This window comes from Vanellus vanellus, assembly GCF_965231255.1.
Source record: "Vanellus vanellus genome assembly, contig: HAP1_SCAFFOLD_47, whole genome shotgun sequence".
NCBI classification, from domain to species: Eukaryota; Metazoa; Chordata; class Aves; order Charadriiformes; family Charadriidae; genus Vanellus; species Vanellus vanellus.
This window is the reverse complement of record NW_028127064.1, coordinates 1,643,552-1,652,282: the sequence shown is the minus strand read 5'-3', so window position 1 is coordinate 1,652,282 and position 8,731 is coordinate 1,643,552. Positions and strand designations below refer to the sequence as shown.

Genomic DNA, 8,731 nt, shown 5'->3' with positions numbered 1-8,731 from the left:
TGACAGATTCAGCTTATGTGGCCGCTCTGGTACAACGTTTAGATAAAGCTGTTTTAGGTAATGTAACTAATGAATTACTGTTTGGTGTATTGAAACTGTTATGGATAACAATGCAGAGGCGACAGCAGGAATATTATGTGATGCACATTAAAAGTCATACCCAGTTACCAGGATTTATAGTAGAAGGCAGTGCACAAGCTGATGCTTTAGTGTCTGCAGTGGCCCTGGGACCTGTGCCCAACGTTAAACAGCAAGCGATAGCATCGCATAGTTTTTATCATCAGGGATATCGTGCTTTGAAACGTCAGTTTAATCTTAGTAATACTGAGGCGCGCCATATTATTGCGGCCTGCCCCGATTGTCAAGATGAACATGTACCTGTATATTATGGCACCAACCCACGAGGATTACGCGCTTTACAGCTTTGGCAAACTGATGTCACACATATTACTGAATTCGGCCGTTTGAAGTATATACATGTATCAATTGATACCTTTTCTTCTGCCCTCGTAGCCACTGCTCACACTGGAGAATCAGCTCGACATGCCTTACACCATTGGCAGCGTGCATTTTCTGTTTTAGGTGTCCCACAACAGATCAAAACTGATAACGGTCCTGCTTATGTATCGCAAAAGGTAGCTTGTTTTTTACAACTCTGGGGCGTGACACATGTCACCAGGCATCCCCCACTCACCCACGGCTCAGAGTATTGTTGAGCGTGCACACGGGACTCTAAAACGCCTTTTACAAAAACAAAAAGGCGGAATGATAGGGGAAACCCCTGAAGCACGATTAACTAAAGCTGTATGTGTATTAAACCTTTTGCAGCTTGCTGACAATACTCCTGCTGCGATGCCACCCCTTCTTCGGCACTTTGGTTGCTTGTGACCCAGGAACGGGTGGGTCCTGGAGCAAAAGTGCTGCTGTGAGACCTAATAATCGCAGCATCCTTTTTAGCCCCTGGAGTGGCATCAGCTAGAGCGTGCTACGCATAACAAGCTTGGGTGTTGGCTGGCTAAGCAATCTAATGCTACATCTTCAGCTTTAAGTAGTTTACTACTAGATGTAGACTCAGACATGCCACACTGCAGAATCGAGCTGCAATAGATTTCCTGTTGCTGGCTCAAGGTCATGGTTGTCAAGATTTTGATGGAATGTGCTGCATGAACTTATCAGACCATTCTCAATCCATTCATGCACGCATACAAGAGTTAATGGAACGAACGAAAAAGTTAAAGGAAGAGGATGGGTTCTTCTCTTTTGACCACCTTTTGCAAAACTGGGGACTCTCGGGATGGCTGGTTTCAAAGGTCAAAGCAGGATTAATAATATTGTTGATAGTTGTAGTTGTGCTAATGATGGTGCCATGTCTCATCTCCCTACTGCAAAGGGCCCTGCAGCGGGTGATGGGGGCGGCATTTGTAGCACAAATAGAAAAAGGGGGAATTGTGGGAAACCTCGGCTGGTCCGAGGGATCAGAATGCAAATTTAACATTGACCTTGAGCAGATATCCGTGTACCCTTGAAGAGACTGGGGAGTCCTGAGAAGAGCTAAGTAAAAGGATAAGGGTTGGCAAACATCCTGGCTCTGACCAGAGCATGAACAGAGTGTGATGTGAGAGCGTATCGGGCAAAAGTAGAATGCTGAATATATGCATAGATAAGCACCTGGGTAAAAGAATATAAAAAAGCACTGCTTGTTAAATGAAGAAATTGGATTGCTGCAACTTGATGTTCAGTGTTGTGTCCGTCCCAACAACGACACCCAGGCCTGTTGCCTCTCCCAATTTGGCCTATTTCTGGTTTGGGGTATTCTTAGGGTTAGTCTGGAGGCACAAATCATGCTGCTGAGTCACTTGTCTTACAGTGGTGTATAAATTTCTAGCTATGATCTCTCTAATTAGGTGTTTATATAAGGCCTCTGCCCCCCAATGCCTTTTTCTGTGTGCTTCTTTTACCAGAGACCATGTTACATAGGAGGGAATGATTAGTTTCCCTTGTGGGGTGAGAGCCCATCCCCCTTTATTATATGACCCTTCTAAATCCGTGATAAGCTTCTGATCCTCCTTGGTATATTCTGGCTTACCTTCTAGGGAGATTTGCCTGTCAGGGACCAGAGCCCCTTCTGGTTTTACCTTTATTTTGGCTACCAGTTTTGCCTCTCTGTCCGCCAGCTCATGTCCTCTTCCCAACTCCGAGTTTACTTTCTGGTGTGCCTTAATGTGCATGATCGCCACTTTTTAGGGAGTTGGACTGCCTCCAACAGTTTCAGGATCTCCTCTGCATGCTTGATGTTCTTGCCCTGTGAATTCAATAATCCTCTCTCCTTCCAGATAGCTCCATGCGCATGCACGACTCCAAAGGCATATCTCGAGTCTGTATAGATATTCACAGCTTTCCCTTGGGCCAATTCCAAGGCACGGGTCAGAGCAATTATTTCGGCCTTCTGTGCAGAGATATTCATGGGCAAAGGCCCTGACTCTATTATTTCTTGACTGGTAGCAATGGCATATCCGGCATACCTTTTACCACTTAGGACATAGCTGCTCCCATCTGTGAACCAGTTTTCTGTGTTTTACATAGGACTGTCTTTCAGGTACGAACAGCTCGAATATGTTGCTTCGATGGTCTCCAGACAGTCATGATGCACTGGTTCTCCCGTATTCCCACTGAGGAAAGAAGCTGGATTGACAATGTTAGGGACTACAATTTCCACATCATCTTGTTCTACCATTATAGCCTAATATTTCAAGAACTTCTGTGGAGAAAGCCAGTGTCCACCTTTCGCTTCCAGTACTGCAGATGTTGTATGGGACACTAACACAGTCATTTTCTGGCCCAGGGTGAATTTTCGGGCTTCCTGGATGTTTAGTATTATGGCCGCGACTGCTTGCAAGCATCCAGGCCAGCCCTTCGCAGTTGTATCTAGTTGCTTGGAAAAATAGGCAACTGCTCGCCGATACGGGCCTAGATCTTGTGCCAATTCCTAGGGCAATTCCCTGTTTTTCGTGAGAGAAAGGCAAAATGGCTTACTCACGTCTGGGAGTCCCAAGGCTGGAGCTGACATCGAGGCCTTCTTCAGCGACTTGAAGGCCTGTATGGTCTCTCTAGTCCATTTAAAGGGTTTCTGTTCGGTAGTTGTTAGTGTCTTGACAAGCAACCCATAATTATAAATCCACAGCCGACACCACCCAGTCATCCCTAGAAAAGTTCATAACTCTTTCACTGTTTGCAGTCTTGGAGTTTGGCATATTGTCTCTTTTCAGGCCTGTCCCAAAGTCCTCTGTCCAGCACTGATTTCATAACCTGGGTAAATCACCTTGCGCTGCACTATTTGAGCCTTCTTTGGGATACCCGGTATCCCTGGAGCCCTCAAAAAATTCAGCAGACTCGGCATCCAGGTCGTACCAGCATCCTCTGTCTTGGTGGCAATCAAGATATCATCCACATATTGTAACAGTTTCCCTTCTTCAGGAGGTGGGGCTTCCCAGGACTCGAGATCTTTTGCAAGTAGGTTAGCAAATATAGTGGGGCTGTTTTTGAACCGTTGTAGTAACACCGTCCAGGTAAGCTGAGTTCTCTGTCCACTTTTAGAATTTTCCCATTCAAATGCAATTATTTCTGGCTGACTTTACGGAGAGGGAGGCAAAAGAAGGCATCCTTCAGATCTAAAACAGTAAACCAAGTTAGCTCAGGTGTTAATACAGTCAGCAAGGTGTATGGGTTCGCTACTACCAGGTAAAGTCGCTGGTTCCGGGCACCGGGCCCGGTGGCCTCTTGGCAGAAAGGGGGGCACCATGGGGGGTTCCCAGCAGGAGGGGAGGCAGAAGCCGGCATGGGACACCCCCGACAGACCCCCGCTGAACGCTCTGCCTGCGGGACGAGGCTGTGCAGGCCCCGCGGCAGGCAGCAGCGCCTGGCTGCGAGCGCTGCCTGCTGACAGCTGGCAGCAAAATCCCCGTGTGGCATCGCGGCCTCTTGGGGAAGTTCACTGCCACCCCGCTCTCTGCAGCCCTGTGCCACCAGGGCCTTCCCAAAACACATACACCAGAAAACAGAACAGCTACAGGCAGCACGCACCTTTGTGGGTGTTGAGGGGCCCATCTGGCTACAGCCGCAGCAGGCAAGCGGTGATGCGCAAGCCAAATAAGCCAGGCGTACCCAAGCGGTGCCAACCTTCCCACACAAAGCACGGTGAAAGGCAGGTGCAGCACAGTACACACGGGCTATGTCAGCCACAGCAGCACCCTCCGGCAGGCTTTCTGTCCTTGCTGTCGCCGAGTTAGAGTGCTGCTCTGGGACAACACTGACAAGGGCAGTTGTGGCACCTGCTTTGCATGGCCAAAGACACGCAACGTTAAGCTCTAGACAGAGAAGGATGCTCCCGCTCTCAGCCCCATGGGCCATTCTCCATGGCTTGGGTAAACCCTTGTCATGGCTTAACCCCCACCACGCAGCCACTCGCTTACCCCCTCTTCCCCCCGCAAGGGACAAGAGGGAGAAAAGGAGGGCAAAGGAAAAAAATCTCCTGGGTTGAGACAAAGACACTTGAATAGAACAATATCAGAGAAAGCAAAATAACACAAGAACAAGAAGAACACCAGGCACTCGCACTGCCCAGAAGCTGGCATCGTCCCGAGCAGTGATGGCGGGTTCCCACCCCCTGGCTAACCCCCATTTATATACTGGGCATGACATCTATGGTGTGGAGTATTTCATTGGCCAGTCCATCGCTCTGTCTGTTCTTCTATGGGAAGCTAAAAAAAAGTCCTTGAATTATGTAAACATCGCTTAACAACAACTAAACCCAATAGCTGTTATTGGCATTCCTGTCACAGCATCCCTAGAAAGAGAAATTGACACTTGTCCAGCCCAAACCAGGACTCATCGGTCTGCCTTCTACAGCTGTATGGTGGAGCCTTGCTCCCGTCCTGGAGTGCGGGGCAGTCCTGGGAGAAAAGCAGGAGCCAGCCACGTGCGTTGTATTTGCTGAGCAGGGCTGGGTCCCTGGAGCGCAGAGAGCAGTGGCTTGAAGAATGGCAGCCTCAAAGCTCATGCACGGTGTGGGAGCCTCCTGCTGCCACCCTGCCTTGTGTGGCCGGATGGAAGGCACACAGCTGAGTGCTCAACCTGGTCCCCAAGATGGCAGGGCAGGCTGGCTCTGAAAGTGGGAGAGCTGCTCTCGAGGTCCTCCTCGAGGAGTCGCATGGCTTCACAGGCACCAGAACCGGGCCCCAAACTGGACTCACTCAAGGCTGCTTTGTTTTCTGAAATGTGACCTGAAGGTGGTGCCCCATATCTGCGTAGACAGAAGGAAGCCTTAGAGAAGGCAGCTTGTCTTCTGTGGGTACTCTGCTATTCCAGCACCACGTTTGGCAGGTGGTCGAGGAGGAACAATGAGAGTGGCCACACTGCACAGACAACTGGAGGAATGGTTGGGGTCAGTGTGGGCAGAGGCATCTAGCAGAGACAGCAGTGCCCAGAAAGCCGCATCAGTAATGCCATGGCAGTCCCAGGCGACCGAGCTACCAGCACCTGAAACACCAAATCTCTTCACCGATGGAGCAAACCTGGGAGGAGAGGGAGGAAGTGACCTGGGGTGGGTCCCTTGTTTGGGAGGAGAGACAAGGGAGGAGAAAGGGAGGAGTCAAGGAAGATGAGGGGGATGTTCAAGCAGGGAAAATGGAGACAAGGGGGGATCAATCCCCCGTTAACTACCCCTGAAATCCGGCTCTTCCTTCTGGGACTGAGAGCCCTGTTGGCTTCTCACTCTTTGCTGTGGTCAGCAATTTCTCTTGTCACGCTCAGGAGTTTCACACCGTCTGTTCAATTAGCTACGGCTTACGCTGGGCCCTAATCTCCAGCTGTGTGCCTTAATGCATATCCCCAAAGTCATCTGCAGGTCACATCACTGTTTCCTATCCTCCATGTGCCAGTCTTCTCCACCCCATGGTGGCTCTGAGCACCCTCCTCTCTGACCAGGCACCATTTCAGCCCTTGGGAGTCACTCTTTCCCTTCGTGCCCTGCTGTCTGCCTGCAGCCTCATTGGCAGGCGCCGGGCACGCAAGTCCTTGCCTTGCACCGGAGACTGAATTGGACTCAAGCACGCTCAGCTGTGAAAATCAGGAACTTTATTTCTACAACCGAGTCAACATCAGCCCTTCTGCGCTCAGAGGAGTGCGGGCAGGACAGAGCAGGCCTTGGCACTGAGGCTGCCTTTGGCTCAGCAGGCATTGCCCCGGAAGGAAATGGTCGTGGAACAGGGCGGCCTGCTCTGGAGCCTCTTCGTCACGCTGCTCAAGCCTTTTTCCCCCACAGGACCTGCAGCAGCTCCTGCAGCAGCTTAAAAAATTCCACCAGCTTCTGGCGTGGAAATGGACATGGTGCAAACCCGCCTGACTGTGTGGGTATTGGCCTTGGTCTCTGATAAGGGGTTGAAATAAAGACTGGCTGTGGTGTTGTAGTAGCCGATGGTGCTGGGTGCAGTCCCATCTGGACCAGGATCCAGTCGTAGAAGTGCTGGGTGGAGGTGTAGACTCCGGGCCGTTTGGCTCTGGCACAGCCTCTCCCCCAGCTGGTCACCCCAACAAGCCAGAATTAGTCCGCATTGTTGTCTTTGCACACCAGAGGACCACCGCTGTCACCCTGCAGGGGAGGAGAGAGGGTTGAGGTGGTGTTGGGTGGCCGCTGTCAGCGCTCTGGCCAGCTCCTTCTCTCTCCCAGCACCTGCCAGAGCTCTGCTCACTGCACACAATGGCTCTGCTCCGGCGCTGGAGCCTACAGAGCCTCGTGTGGGAGGGGGTGGTGGGCCTGTAAGGTCGGGCGCTCTCTCATCTCTGCACAGTGCTCCCGGCTGTGTGGAAGGGGGATGCTTTGGGATCTGGACCTATGGGCTGCCGGGAGCATGGGATGGGCTTTCTGGGCAGCGTCCCCGGGCTCTGGGACAAGGCGGGCACTGGGCAAGGACCTGCAGCTGGGGAAGGGGAGGTGAGCCCCAGCAGCACTGGAGACCCAGCGGTGGCAGGGTGACTTGCCAGGCCGAGCACGTGCCGGGTGATGTTTGGGCGTTGCGAGAGGGCTGCCGGTGCTGCCGGGGCTTGACTTGCAGCACATCCTACCTGGCAGGTGTCGATGCCACCCTGCGGATAGCCAGCACACAGGTTGTGGCTGTGGATGGCCCCTCTGTACCACCCGCTGCTGTTGCAGAGGTTGACATCAATGAGCTGGACCTTGGCCTCCTGCAGGACATCCGTTGACCCTGCAGCTGTGAGCACAGAAAGCAATGAAGCCCCAGCAGCTCCCCCCCCCGTCTGGGTGAACCCCTTCCCTAGGGCTTGGCTTTGCGTCCTGAAGGCACTGTGCCCGTGTTTCCCCTCTGTCTGGCTTTGGGCGGTGGGTCAGCCCATTCTCCCTGGAGGCATACGTCCCCACAGCCTCACTCTGGCTTTCGCCTCTGCTCTCGGGAAGCCCAACCCCTCTCCCCAGTGTGCCGAGCTTGCACTCAGGACACCAGCACTTCTGGGGAACTCACATCTTGCAGTGGTGGCGCCCCAACCGCTGACGTAGCAGGTGCGCAGCTCTGACACTCTAAGTGAGGCGTCGGGCACACAGGCAAGCTGGGTGTAGGAGTTGCACTGGACAGGCTGGTCCAGCTCCAGCAGGGCGATGTCGTTCCTCTGCGTGATATTCCTATAATGCTCATGAACCAGCAGCCGCTTAATGTGGCGCACTTGGGCCTCGGGGCCCAGCCGAGTCAACTGGGTGGCCCCGATCACCACGCGCCACATGCTGATATTCCTGGAAGGCAGATGGAGAGGGGGGTCAGAGGGAGCGGAGCCACGCGCTGCAGCAGCCCCGCCGTTCCCTGCCTTCTGCTTCCCAGGGCAGAGAGGAGAGCAGTGCCACGCAGGCTGCCACTGCCCTGGCATGCCTTAGGCACGAGCCATGTGGCGCTGGAGGCTGCTAGGAAGCAGTGGCCTGAGCCCAGCCTTCTCGGGATGGGCTTGGCAGTGCCCAGGCACTAGGCGTACTGGGAGGAACGGGGATGGGAGTAGCAGGCGGTGCTGTGCGCAGGGCACCTGCGAGGGTGGTGGGGACAGCCCCCTTCCCTGGCCCTCCTTACCTGGCCTCGATGAAGCAGTGTGCTGCCGTCAGCACCCACTGTGGGCTGATGAGGGACCCTCCGCATACGTGCCCCGTGCCTGCTTCCCAGGGGTCCTGGATGCTGACGATCCAGGGCCAGGCTCCTGGACGGAATTTAAAGGAATTTAAGGGAAATTCCAGGAATACCTCCAGATAGTCCATTAGGGAGGATGTTGTTACAATGGGGGCAGGAAGGAGAGTCCTGCACCCGGGGTAAGGATAAAGGAAAGAAGATTATATATTGTATGTTTAAATGGGCCAAAGAGCCCATAAGGCCAGAGAAGTTGTATTGGCCAAAGTATGATTCTATAGAGGGATGGCTGTGTCAAGCACTAAATGTATACGTTAACTCTAAAGAATCATTTGATGAAGAAGAGAGCGAATATGCAGCGTGTTGGAAAGGAGCTGCAGGGGGTTTTAAATGGGAGATACAAAAGGAGAAGGAGGAAGACCAGAGACCAGTCTGGGATCCTCTTGAATACTTACCTCCCCATATAACCCGGACCCTCCAGAAAGCGCAAGAGAGCCTCAGGCCCCCGTTAGAAGGAAAAGCCAGAGGAAATGGAGGCAGGAAGTGGGGAGGTCCAT

The 8,731-nt window shown here is 52.8% G+C and overlaps 1 pseudogene across 1 annotated transcript; it reads right to left on the bottom strand.

The window, feature by feature from the left end:
* Positions 1–3,662: 3,662 nt before the first annotated feature.
* On the bottom strand, positions 3,663–8,305 carry LOC309685555 (acrosin-like; annotated as a pseudogene). Its single transcript has 5 exons — positions 8,124–8,305; positions 7,533–7,798; positions 7,120–7,265; positions 6,449–6,646; positions 3,663–3,668 (listed from the first exon to the last, which is right to left on the bottom strand). The product of its transcript is annotated as an acrosin-like (transcript).
* Positions 8,306–8,731: the final 426 nt, after the last annotated feature.